At 38.9% G+C, this 12,268-nt stretch overlaps 1 long non-coding RNA gene across 2 annotated transcripts in view; it reads right to left on the bottom strand.

Annotated features, from left to right (window-relative positions):
* LOC139034473 (uncharacterized) overlaps nt 1-12,268 on the bottom strand; it is a 523,391-nt gene that overhangs the window by 227,294 nt on the left and 283,829 nt on the right. Inside the window, exon 3 of one of the 2 annotated variants that reach the window (XR_011487019.1) lies at nt 1,718-2,995. The exons of the other annotated variant lie outside the window; for it this stretch is intronic. This is a non-coding gene — a long non-coding RNA (uncharacterized lncRNA). Of the gene's footprint in view, nt 1-1,717; nt 2,996-12,268 lie in introns of those variants that run through there. 2 annotated transcript variants of the gene reach the window in all.

Below are 12,268 nucleotides of genomic sequence, written 5' to 3'. Positions count from 1 at the left end.
AGCTTTCTTACACCAGGAAGAAACCTTGGAAGTTCATCTGCCCTTTAACACATCTTTTCAGTAATGACTGACCCTGTAAGAGGCAGGAGGTACTAGATCATGAGCTTTTTACAGATAGCAACAGCAGGAATAATCTCCAGAGAGGAATGGCAGGCAAAGGTTGAAATGGTTTAAGTGGACCAGAGTCGAATAACACATACCTCATGATTAATATTATAAACTATACTCACAAATCCTTAAATCTGAAGGGTATGCTTTATTTGCAGGGGTCATTTACAGACCTCATATCTTTTAGTGATCCTTATATCTTATTTCAAGTTTGCTGGAATTTTCTGAGGCCATTCCTTCAAATCAGTTAGCCTCTGGGATTTAGTAAGAGCCCCACTATAGTCATCCTGAAATTTGTACCACTTTGGAATACAGGCCATATGGAGTGGTAAACCCCAACCCTCTGTATAGGGCAGCCAATGTATATGACAACTGGGCAACATCATGTCAGCAATATATAGCCACATTCATGTGGGTTTTTATGACCAGTTTATACTGTGTTTAAGCCAGGCTCTGAATCTCTTCCAGTTCTAACCACATTAGAGAAAATACATTAACACAAACATAAAAGAGATCTGTTTTCACTTTGTCCATTTTCATTAAAGTTGGAAAACCCATAATCTTTCCATTTGAGAGCTTATTTGGTAAATTAATGATGATTGAGGAGTGTGTTGGTTGGATATGTGTATAATTTCCCCCCTTTACTCTTGAGAACCTCTGCACTCACTCAATCTACTACTATTATTTTTTTTTTTTGAGATAAAATGAGAAGAGTAAACAATAACTCATTTTCAAGCAACACTATGGCCATCTAGGAAGCAGGTACTGTCTGGTGGTAAAGAATGCAGATTTGGGATGAACAAGTCTGGGTACTGAGTCCAGTTCTGTTACTTAGGAGCTCTGTGACTCCTCTGGCAAGTAAGGAGAAATGAGAGCAAGACCTACCTCAGGGCGTGTGAAAAGGATTAAGTGTGAAAATGCACACAAAGCACTTGGCATGTAGCAGTGGCTGGTATGTAGCAGGGATCCATCATCAGTATCACTAACATCATCACGTGCCAGCCCTGAACAACAGGCTTCACACAACACTCCCTACTGTAATCCGCCAGAGGAAGTGAGGTTCTGACACTGTGTTGTAGGGGAATAAATTGAAACTCCTAGAATTGAGCTCCCCAAGCATAGTACTCATTTTTGTAGAAGAGTCGCTTACTCAACAGAGTCATGCCATTTCCATCCTGCTGTCCCACGCCAAGAGCACTGAATGATTCTCCTAAAGGAATGAAGTATGATTTTCTAAAATAGCTAATGACATTATGCATGAGTTGAAAGCAACAAAGAAAAAAATGAACACTTTTCTTTATCAGCTGCTCTATGAAGATGGCTGTTTCTCTCTGCTGTTGCACCTACAGCCCAATCTATTCTCTAGGCAAACAGAAAGGTGCTGATGGAGCTTGTCTGCTTGCCTTTGTTCAGTTCACGATATAACTATCACTTGTTTTTCTAGGTTTTTTTCCTCACCCTGAGAAGAATTACTTAATCCAATATTAAAAATAAAGAAGAAATTAATTTTTTCAGTAACAAGTTCTCTGGTATTCATGGCAATAAACAACAATAGGATTATATATTTGGCTTATCATTTTGAAAAGAAAAACTATTATTAAACATTCAATCCTTAAAAATCATAATTTAATTTTGTGCTGTGTTTAGAAAGATTATATGCAACTATTCCCATATATATATATTCATAGGTTTCTACATTCATAGATACATATTTGATCTCAAATATTTGAAAAAGAGAAACCAGGCCAAAATATGTTCTTTTCCTTTTCTTTTTTATAAGATTCTATTTTACTACAAAGCTGGAGAGCTGGAAATCACTACCTAGAGAGTTTGTCATGACCTCACTGTTTTCACGTTAAGCTAAGAAGAATGAAAATGTGAGAGAATTCAGCAAAGATACTGATCATCTCTTTAATTCTGAAAACATTTGAGGATTTTCTTTTCCATTTGGGAATCAATGAAACATATGATTGTGTGGGATCAGTGAATTATTTTTAAAAAGTCTACATACATATTTTTACTTGTTTGATTGATTTTACCTAGAAAATGTCATCATATCACCCAGTTAGTTGGTTCCTAAGTGAGAAAAACTTGGTCACACCACATAATTAAATTAAAACTAGCATTCCGGAACCCGGATTTCATTTTAATTTGAACAACAGGTGATTATAATGCTTCCCAGTATTTCCTGTACTTCATGTTCACACATGCTTGTCAAGCAAGTGTAATATAAAACATCTCTTCCTAAAGACTCCTGCTTCCTGCGAGAGGCTCCGTTCAAAACTTATAAATATTTGGAGGATGAGGCAGAACAGCAGTCTTATCAGTTTTAATTTGTCACTCTGCAGCTTGCCTCCGTATTAAGCCCTCATGTCCAGAGATGGTCCATAACTTTGAGATTAGCTAAGCCTATGAGATAATGCATCCTACTTCTTTAACCAGTTCTGGTGTGCTGCCAGAGATTTACACATGTTGGTCAATGCTTAAGTGTTCTTCAGGATACTTCTGCAATCAGTCTGCAGAGATTTGAATAGAAACCGCTTGGCCTTAAGAAAGGAAAAAAAATCCTCACTCAGATAAATAAAAATATAGGGAAAATAACTAAATAAAATACATGGGAGCTAAGTCAAAATAGAAAAGGTAGACTTCTTAGAAGGAAACATAGAAGTATAAAGTAAGAAGAATTTCAAACACTATGTGACTCTACTTTATCCTTTCAACAATGAAAAAATAAACTCAAAAGAGACTTTCACAAGGTCACTGGAATATTTGGGTTGAAGTCAACTCTAAATCCAGCGCTCATTGCGGTTCATCAGGAAGCCTTGCTCAGTAAGATCCCTCACTTGGAGGTTGCTGGAAGCACATGGCGCTCCAGAAGACTGGGCATCTGTACTTTAAAACAAAACAAAACAAAAACAGAACTTAGTAAAGGACAGAGATCCACAAACCCGCGAAAAGATTCTTATTAGTGAATAGATGACTAATCGCTGGGTCTTTTTCACTTTTAATTTGAGAGGTTTATGATTCATAAGCCTGATGTGAGAGGCCACCCTCACATCAAAAGCTCTGAGGAACCAGGGAAAAAGTGAAAAGAGGGAAAAGGACGATGATTAAGCACACAGAGTCAGATGTGGCAGAGCTGACCAGAATCTTTGTCCAAGACCTGCAGGGATCGCCGCACAGTGGCAAGGCAGCAGCTAAGGCTGTCTGTGCCCGTTTGCCGCCTCGGTACCCCCATTTTTACAGAACGAGAAAGGCAGAGATGGGGAAGCAGAAGAACAGAGTTGGCTCAGGCACTCTGCCTGTAATATCTTAAACAATTCCAAAGTCCCCATGGAGCAAAGATGAACTATCTGTGATCACATGGATTACAAAAAACAGTAATTCTAGAAGGGAGTACAAATTTGTATTTAGTTCATATGTATCCTTTGGGGGGGGCAGTTAGTGTTCCATTGAGACTAGTGGGGGAAAAAATATCTATTTATGAACTAAAAAGTTCCAGAGTTCTGTGGATATATTCCTAGGACCCTCTGATTAAACATACACTGCGTATATGTACATATGATCAGTTAGGTTTTATAAAATTGTATAATCATATTATATACCTTTATACACTAAAAAGTCTAGGCTGTATTTATGAGTTTTTACGTATATCCCAGAAATACCTATGGCAATATATTGGCAGAGGAAATCCCTGCACTATATTAATGTGTGTGAGTGATTAGTCGCTCAGTTGTGTCTGATTCTTTGTGACCCCATGGACTGTAGCCCACCAGGCCCCTCTGTCCATGGGGATTCTCCAGGCAAGAATACTAGAGTGGGTTGCCATGCCCTCCTCCAGGGAATCTCCCCAACCCAGGGATCGAACCCAGGTCTCCCACAATGCAGCTGGATTCTTTGCCATCTGAGCCACCAGGCAAGCCCTAGAATACTGGAGTGGGTAGCCTATCCCTTCTCCAGGGACCTTCCTGACCCAGGAATCAAACTCGGGTCTCCTGCATTGCAGCCGGATTCTTTACCAGCTGAGCTACCAATGAAGCTCCCATTATATTAATATATGATGGGAATTTTTGATTAGGCAAGAAAACAGGAAGAGAAAATTGATGTGATATGTCCACACTTGAACAATAATTCCTCATTCTAGGCTTTTTAATACATTTTATACACAATTCTTCAATGCATTAAAATATAGACTCAGTGCATGTGCATGCTAAGTCACTTCAGTAGGGTCCGACTCTGTGCAACCCTATGGACTATAGCCCATATCAAGTTACTCTGTCCATGGGGATTCTCCAGACAAGAATACTGGAGTAGGTTGCATGCTCTCCTCCAGGGAAACTTCTCGACCCAGGGATCAAACCTGTGTCTCTCAATGTTTCCTGTATTAGCAGGTGGGTTTTTTTTTACCACTAGCACCAACTGGGAAACCCATCGATTCAGTAGGATTCTCCTAGTCTTCACCTGATTCCAAGTTGGCTGAGGAAAACATCACTTTGGGTATAGTTTCCCTTATCAGAATCCCCTGTGCCTTAGATATGGAAAATCTAATTCAGCAGAGCCAAAACAAGGCTAGGAATGCATGTTTTAAAAAAAAATCTTAGAAAGCCAAATAATCTGCCATGTAGTTCAGTTTAAGACCCTCTGATTCCCAGCATCATCAATTTCCCTTCACACAAATTCCAAACATAAAATTCTCTAACCTTAAACTTCTCTAAACCTAAAAATTCTCTAAACCTTAAAATTCTCTAACCTAGAACTGTTCTTAAGAACCGAAGATCTAAAGTTGTGTGACAGGGTAGATCCTTTGAAGCACCAGTGCCAGCCCAAACACTGGGGTGAAGGCAGTTGAGAGTCAGTTCTTCAAGCCAGCATATCAGCCTCATCAAGGGCAGTGATGATGTCTCATTTGCATCCCCAGGTTCTAGCACAAGGCTGGATGCTCCTGAAAAACTACTTGAATGAAAGTGGCATACTTGTGGAGGACAGTGAACCACAGACGTTTTGTAGCATCTACGTAACTGAGAGGTGATGATGACCAGCATGTAAAAAGAACCAGGGGAGGTATGTTAGATCTAGATGTTCACCATCCGCTGTCACACTGCTTGAGGTTTGAACCAAAACTCAGATGGTCAAGGATATGGATGTTGGAGAGCTGTCCTTCGCTGGACTAAAATAAACGAACGAGTGGCTACAGTGTTTATTTCTCAGCTTTCTTCACATTGTCAGGTTATGTATACATGCTTACTGATCCTTTTGCCTCACCATTAGCAAGAGATAAAGGTCGCTATTTTCTAAGAGTTCAAAGATGAGGATGCTGAATGCAAGCGGAACACAGCGAGTGGTAGGACCACTGTGCCATGTGGTCATTCTGGTGAAAAGTGGGATGGTAGAGCTCTGCAATGCCAAGGTGTTTTGTTTTTTAACAAATAATAATGATTTTTACCTAGAAACCACTGCCCTGTTATGTCTAAGTCTTAAAGGGGAGGATAAGGGAAATCCAAGAAGGATACCACCTGAGACAACATGAGTTAAGTCTTTATTAAACATAAGTTGACACTAACTGGCACCTAATTTCCTCTCAAATGCCAGATTACAAAGATTTTACTGTGTGTGTACCCCATGTCTATAGGGTAATGAGGTGGGGTTTTTATGTGGTTTATGGAAAGCAGTTCTCACTATTTTATAGCCACTTTCCGCCTTTTCCCTATTCTCAGCAGTAAATTCTCTTTCTTTTAATGTTCTATATCCCTACCTCAATTTCTAATCTCTAGCAGGTCAACAATTTGCTAAGTGTTCAGTAAGTCCAACATCAAGTTTTTCTCTCCATTTTCACCTTTTATCTGGCAGAATTTACCACTCAGGGTAAAAAAGGGAGAAAATACGTTATTTTTGTTGACATTTATATTTAGCTGTTTATAATTTCTATTGCATGGACAAGAAAGTTAAATCATGAAGAAACTAGGATGAATATTTTAGGTTAATAATCAGTTCATCAGCAAAGAAAACAGAAAAAAAGAAACCAAACTTTGTTTAGAACATTTTAGGAAATTAATTGTTTTTTACTTAATTTTTACAAGCAAATTATTCAAGTGAGTAATCATTTGGTTGGGAAGAAATTGTGATGTTCTCAAACCATCAGGAGTAGAATAATCTACAACCAGTAGGTTTAGAAGTATGAAGATTTGTTTGTGGGAAAAAGTACAAGTATGTCATCAATTAGAACCATAGCATAGCTTTTTTCTCTTGGAAGGGGAGATTACTTTTGGATTGTAACATGCAGTTTTATGGTGTTTCTCCCCTTAGATTTGGGGTTTAAATAATTTCAAAAGAAAAGTTTTCTAGTTTCCCACAGTCCATGGGAGGCTTGTGTTTCTACACTCTTGCTCATCCACTAGAAATTCTGTTACATTAGTCTCCATCCCTCCCTGGGGAGCAGATGATGCCTCTTCATCCCTTGCAGAGCTGGGCTCAGATGGTGTTGAAACCCACTGAGGAATGCAGGAAAAATGGAACAGAAAGAGCCAGGTTAAATGATACCCCAACTGCTAAATCTCAATGATGTCAGCTCCTTGAGAAATATGTGCATATAAATCTCCCCCCCAAAATCCTGAAGTTCCTCTTCTCTTAGTTTCTGAATTTTTTTCATGTCCCCTTAAGCAAAAGCCTACCACCAAGGCTATTACCCATCTAAATCATCCTGCATGTACCACATGACATTCAGAGGTAGGGTTTTAAAGACACTGAGCCTCTGTTTGAAAATGAAAAGTAAATAAGTATTGTAAAATTGCTCAGCAAAATCAGTTTGCTGGGAGTGGTTTGGAAGATCAGAAGAAATTTTTTTTTTTTTTTTTTTCTGTTGCAGCTGCTTAAACACTGACTAGAAATTAAGACTTTGGAACAGCTTTTTTTGCTTTATGGCCATGATGCAACTCAGTGGTTTCAAACTTTTTACCAAGGACAAGCCAATCCTGAAAACAGGTCTGTTTTCCACTAGTTCTTTAGAAAAGAAAATGTTTAGCTTTTCCCGATCTGTCAATCTTGTGGTAAGGAAATGCCACCGGGGTGCCTTTTAATAAGAATCTGGACTCAGAAACAGCTGTACAAATCATAAAATGAGTTTTTTCCCCTTTTAATCTGACTGGCATTCAAGTCAATGGGCATTTTCAGAGATGGAGTATGAAGCGAAGTCACTTTGAGACCCAATCTGGAGAAGAGACACACAACACCATGTGTTAAACACACACAACCTGTTTAGAAGGGGATATTCTGATCAATGATACGGGAAGAAAATGAGGGATCGTCATTTCTGGTACGTTTATGAAACTGGAAGCAAAGCTCTCCTAGGGCTGTCTACCAACAAGTAACATAGTAAAGCAAATTGATGCAAAAGAACAGGGTCTCTTGAAAAGGCAGAAAAACGCCCTTGAGAGATGATACGAAGAATACTGCTCTTTCATAAATTAATATTCTCTCCCTGGCAGTGTTAAATGAGAGAAAGACTAAATCCCCACATGGGAAGCGGAATAACGGCTTCCCCGTGCCCAGCAATAACAGGGAATCCCTGAAATCCATTTCAACCCCAGCGTGACAGAGACTGGCGATCATTTCCTTCCCCTTCACACCCGCCCCTCCCTGCCAAAGAAACCATTTTGCTGTTAGACTTCACCCTATTAAAATGTAATTTTATCTTCCTTGGTGTCTGCCTTCGCTGCTAAGGGTATAGACTCCTTTCTTCACACACCAGTCAAAGTGAAAGCCCCGCAGACAGAAGGCAGAGCCCCAGCTGCCCTGGGAGCATCATAGGACGTGACCCTTGATCTAACTGTGCGGGGCAATGTGTCCCCCAGATAGGTTCTGAAAGCTCTGGTTTAAGAACATCTGATACGTGCAATGTGTGGCTCGGGCTGATCTCCTCTCCTGCTTCTCTTCCTTCCTCTGTGAAAAAGAATACAGGTCAGGGGAGGAGATAAAACACTCAGGTCTAGGATAGACTTTTCCATTTAAATTGGTTCAATATGTTCTGAGCAGCTCACCTTGGGCCTTACACAGTTTGGGGGGGATGGGGTGGAGAAAAGAAAAAGAAATATTGAACCCTACTTCCTTAGTGTAACAGTTTCAGAGAAGCACAGAGCAAAATTTTGTTACAAATAAGTTATTATGAAACCATGTCTCCAAAGGTTTCCATTTCTAAAGAGCTCTGCATGGCACTGGAGGAAGACATCTAGAGGAAAGGGGTTCTGTGGTAATGACCCAGGGCAGAACTCAGGGGGTTGGAGAATTAACTAAGAATCTGGCTGGAAAAAAAATTAAAAAACCAAGAATCTGGCTGGGAGTAGACAAAGAGGAAAGGTTCAGATTGCTAAACTCACAGCTGTTGGGAAAGTAATAGTTGGTGAGAAAACCCTCAAGTCATTAGGATGGAAAGAATCAACAAATTCTCTGATAGAAAGGCTTCCTAGTGCACAACAACAAGTAAATAAATGGAAAGATAAATGCATGTATATGACTGGCCTTCCCTTTTCTTCCTGATCCCTTTCCTCCATACTTGGGACCTTTGAATATCATTCAGCAATCAGCATTTAATAAGAACCAATTATCAGGGAGGCATAGAACAAGACCCTCCTCACACAAAGTCAATCGAGGTATGATTTCTAACTACTACACCACACCAAAATCCTTCAAAGCAGTACTGTCTGTTTGGCTTTGAATCTGTCAGCAGTTGCATAATAGCTGATGTGGTCTTTCAAGGCCTAACTTTTCTGAGTGCTCCCTATGGGTAAACAACTTTTCTAGGCACTTTAAATTTGTCTCCTAGTTATAATCTTCCCAGTAGCACTATGAGTTAAATATCTACCACCATTTCACTGATGATGATGAACCAGATTCTGAGCAATGATATAATTTGCCCAAAGTTACTTATGATGGCAGAACTGAGGTTTAGTGCATTTATGACTCAAAACTGTTGTCTATTAACACACAGGTGTTGGTAATTCTTTATTTAGGTAGTTTATACAATTCAGGGTTTGAATGTATGGTCAACATTCTCCTTCCAGAGCACTTAATGCAGAAATGAAAACATGAGGAAAAATGATCACTAAGTGTGCATCTTTCTCATTGAGGAAAATGCTCAAATTGGACACACCCTCATTTGAAATATCTAAGTGTATTCTCTCATCTCCATCCTATGGGAGATGTGTCTCTGCCCATCTGGGTACCAGAGAGAAAGGCTGTGGCTAGCTGGAAGCATTATGACCCTAGGGGAGTCTGCAATGCACTATCAGTATTATACTTTCTGATTAGGGCAAAGATTTGGCTCACCAGTTCCTCATGTGTTAGACAACATTAGCAAAGTTCAGCATGAATCAAGAGAATAAATCAGAATTAATTTAGCTTGCTTCTAAAGGATCCACCAATTTCCTGTAATTATTAAAGAATAAAGCCATACACTATTCATATCATAGGTTTCTCAGAATGTTGTAAATGTTTCTGTTTATTATTTTATCCCTCTATGTGTCCATTTTATCTCTCCATACATATTACTTTATATTTTTGAAATAACACACTGGTTTATTAACTTTCACAAAACTAATAGTGAAATAAATTATTCACAGATTCTTAACATTTTTGACTCAACAGGTTCTATATTTTACTTATTTAACTGGAAAATAGATTAAGTACAAAATATATGGGTACTTTTAGTTCTTTATGGACTTCCCTGGTAGCTCAGATGGTAAAGAATCTGCCTGCAATGCAAGAGACCTAGGTTCTGTCCTTGGATTGGGAAGAGTCCCTGGAGAAGGGAATGGCAACCCGCTCCAGTACTCCTGCCTGGAGAATCCCCATGGACAGAGGGGCCTGGCGGGCTACAGTCCATGGGCTCACACAAAGTCAGACACGACTAAGCGACTAAGCACACAGTTCTTATACTCTATTTCAAAAAACTATACATACTATTGCATATTAATCTCTTCTTAAGTTTATGCAAATATTCATTTGTTGCCCAGTTATGTATTTATTCTTGGAGAGAGTTTTGATGAACAACCACTAAGTAACTGGGAATAGACATAGCATTTAGGTGGAGTGGCATTGTAAGTCACATAGTAGACTATTGGCCTTTATTTTTAGCCCTCAAAAATTGTTATAGAGGTATGAGAGGGGCATAGAAGCAGAGAAAGCTATATTTATGTATTTAATACTTATTTATTAAGCATTTACTATGAAAGAAGCATATTCCAAGCAGAACGAAAAGCAACTTGACAAGGTCTATTTTTACTTATGAGCATGTAACAAGATCAGTGTGGCTAGAGCTAAGCGTGCTGGGGTTAAGTGGTAGAAGATGAGATCAAATGGAACAGATCAGTTAAATCATGCAGTGCATTGGGTGTGAGGCAAGGACACTGAACTTCATTATGTTAGTGAAATGGGAAGCCAGTGGAGGATACCAAGCAGAGGGATTTCATGAGCTGAGAATCCCACACCATCTGGGCTTGCTTCTTCTCTTTTCATGGATATTACTCATCTATGAGCCGCATCATTACAGGCAATATATATTCTGGATCCCCTTCACAAGACCATCAATCTAGAGGTTCTGACTAGGTCCACTAATGGAATACTTAAAAAGAAAACATTGATAACCAGAGAGGGCTACAGGGCAGGTTGGAGGGAGGCTGGGCCAAAAATCAGAAGACGGTAATAAGTCTTTTGCATTGCCCAGGAATGGCTGGGTAATATAGGGAGGAGAGCCAAGTGACAAGCTCGAAGTGAGACGCTAGTACAGTGGCAGGAGCCGAGGGACGGGAGACAAGCCTGGGATCAAAGATAATTCTAGGGCTTCCCTGGTGGTCCAGTGGCTAAGATGTGGTGCTCCTAGTGCAAGGGGCCCAGGTTCAATTCCAGGTCAGAGAGCTAGATCCCACACACTGTGACTAAACATCCCACTCTGGTGCAGGCAAATAAATAAATAAAATCAAAAATACATATATATTCTGAAACCAACAACACCAGTCATTGCCAGTAGCTTCATGGGGTTCAAATTAAATTCTCTAAATAAATCACAGCCTGTCACTGCAAGAAGCATGTTCAACATGAGGAGAACCAAACTTTTGTCAAAATTCTGCAAATAATTCCTTCTTTTGATATCTTCAAGTCATTTTCACTTTAATTTTATCCTTTAAAAAAGTATGCCTTTTTTCAATTAAGGAAACTCTAGAGAATTTAAGCCAAAAACATGTAATGCATAAGGTGTAATTCAATTATTAAATATTTTGTCAACTGTTTTGACTCTCAATCCAGTGACCTTTTTGCTCATTTAAACTTTTAAAAATATTACATTTACATGATTTCAGAACATTTGAGTTGGAGGTTCACCATAGCATTCCATAGCTTTTAGGAGTCACTGAGAGAAAACATTAATTCAGACCCTAAATATATACTTTACTTGTTCATGTTTGATGAGAGTTGAAGAGGAGGCATCTGTGAATAGTTGGATTCCTTTGGCAATAAATCTGCCACTTAGTTGAGGACTTTTTGGCTAGGTGTTTAGTATAGATCAAAGTAGCTTAAAGCCAAATCTGTGAAATAATTGGATAATTCTGCTTATAATTAAATTCAAGATATGACTCTAAAATCATAGACTTGTTTCTTTATTTCCTATTTACAAATTTGAAGTGATGTAATTAAAAATAAGTATTAAAATTTCTGTTTAACCTCAGGCCTGGCTTTATTCATAATTAAAAAGAATAAGAACAATTATTATATATAAAGAACATGTAATGACTAGTTGCTGAAAAGTATGTTGCTAGAGAAGCCAAAATTTTCTTCCCTGTAGCTATATAAAAATTATATAATCAAGCAGATAGGAGGAATGGAATGTTTGTCAAGAAATGAGTAACTATATGCAATTAATTTTGTGGAACAAGAGTGATGAGCAGAAAGAGGAGCCAGGTTAGAGTGTCACAGAGTCCCAGGCCGTATGGACAACGAAGAATATGTAAGATTTAACAAGAGTATCATCTAAATATTTAGAGGGTCTACATCAATTGTCCTCAACAAGGGAGAACCTTGTATCCCATCCTCCCCCAGGAGACTTTTGATAACACTTGGAGATTTCTTTATTGTCCTAATTGGGCTTCCCTGATGGCACAAAGGGTAAAGAATCTGC

The sequence above is a fragment of the Odocoileus virginianus genome, chromosome 3, assembly GCF_023699985.2.
Source record: "Odocoileus virginianus isolate 20LAN1187 ecotype Illinois chromosome 3, Ovbor_1.2, whole genome shotgun sequence".
NCBI lineage: Eukaryota > Metazoa > Chordata > Mammalia > Artiodactyla > Cervidae > Odocoileus > Odocoileus virginianus.
Note: the sequence above shows the minus strand (reverse complement) of the source record. Positions and strands in the feature narration are given on the sequence as shown.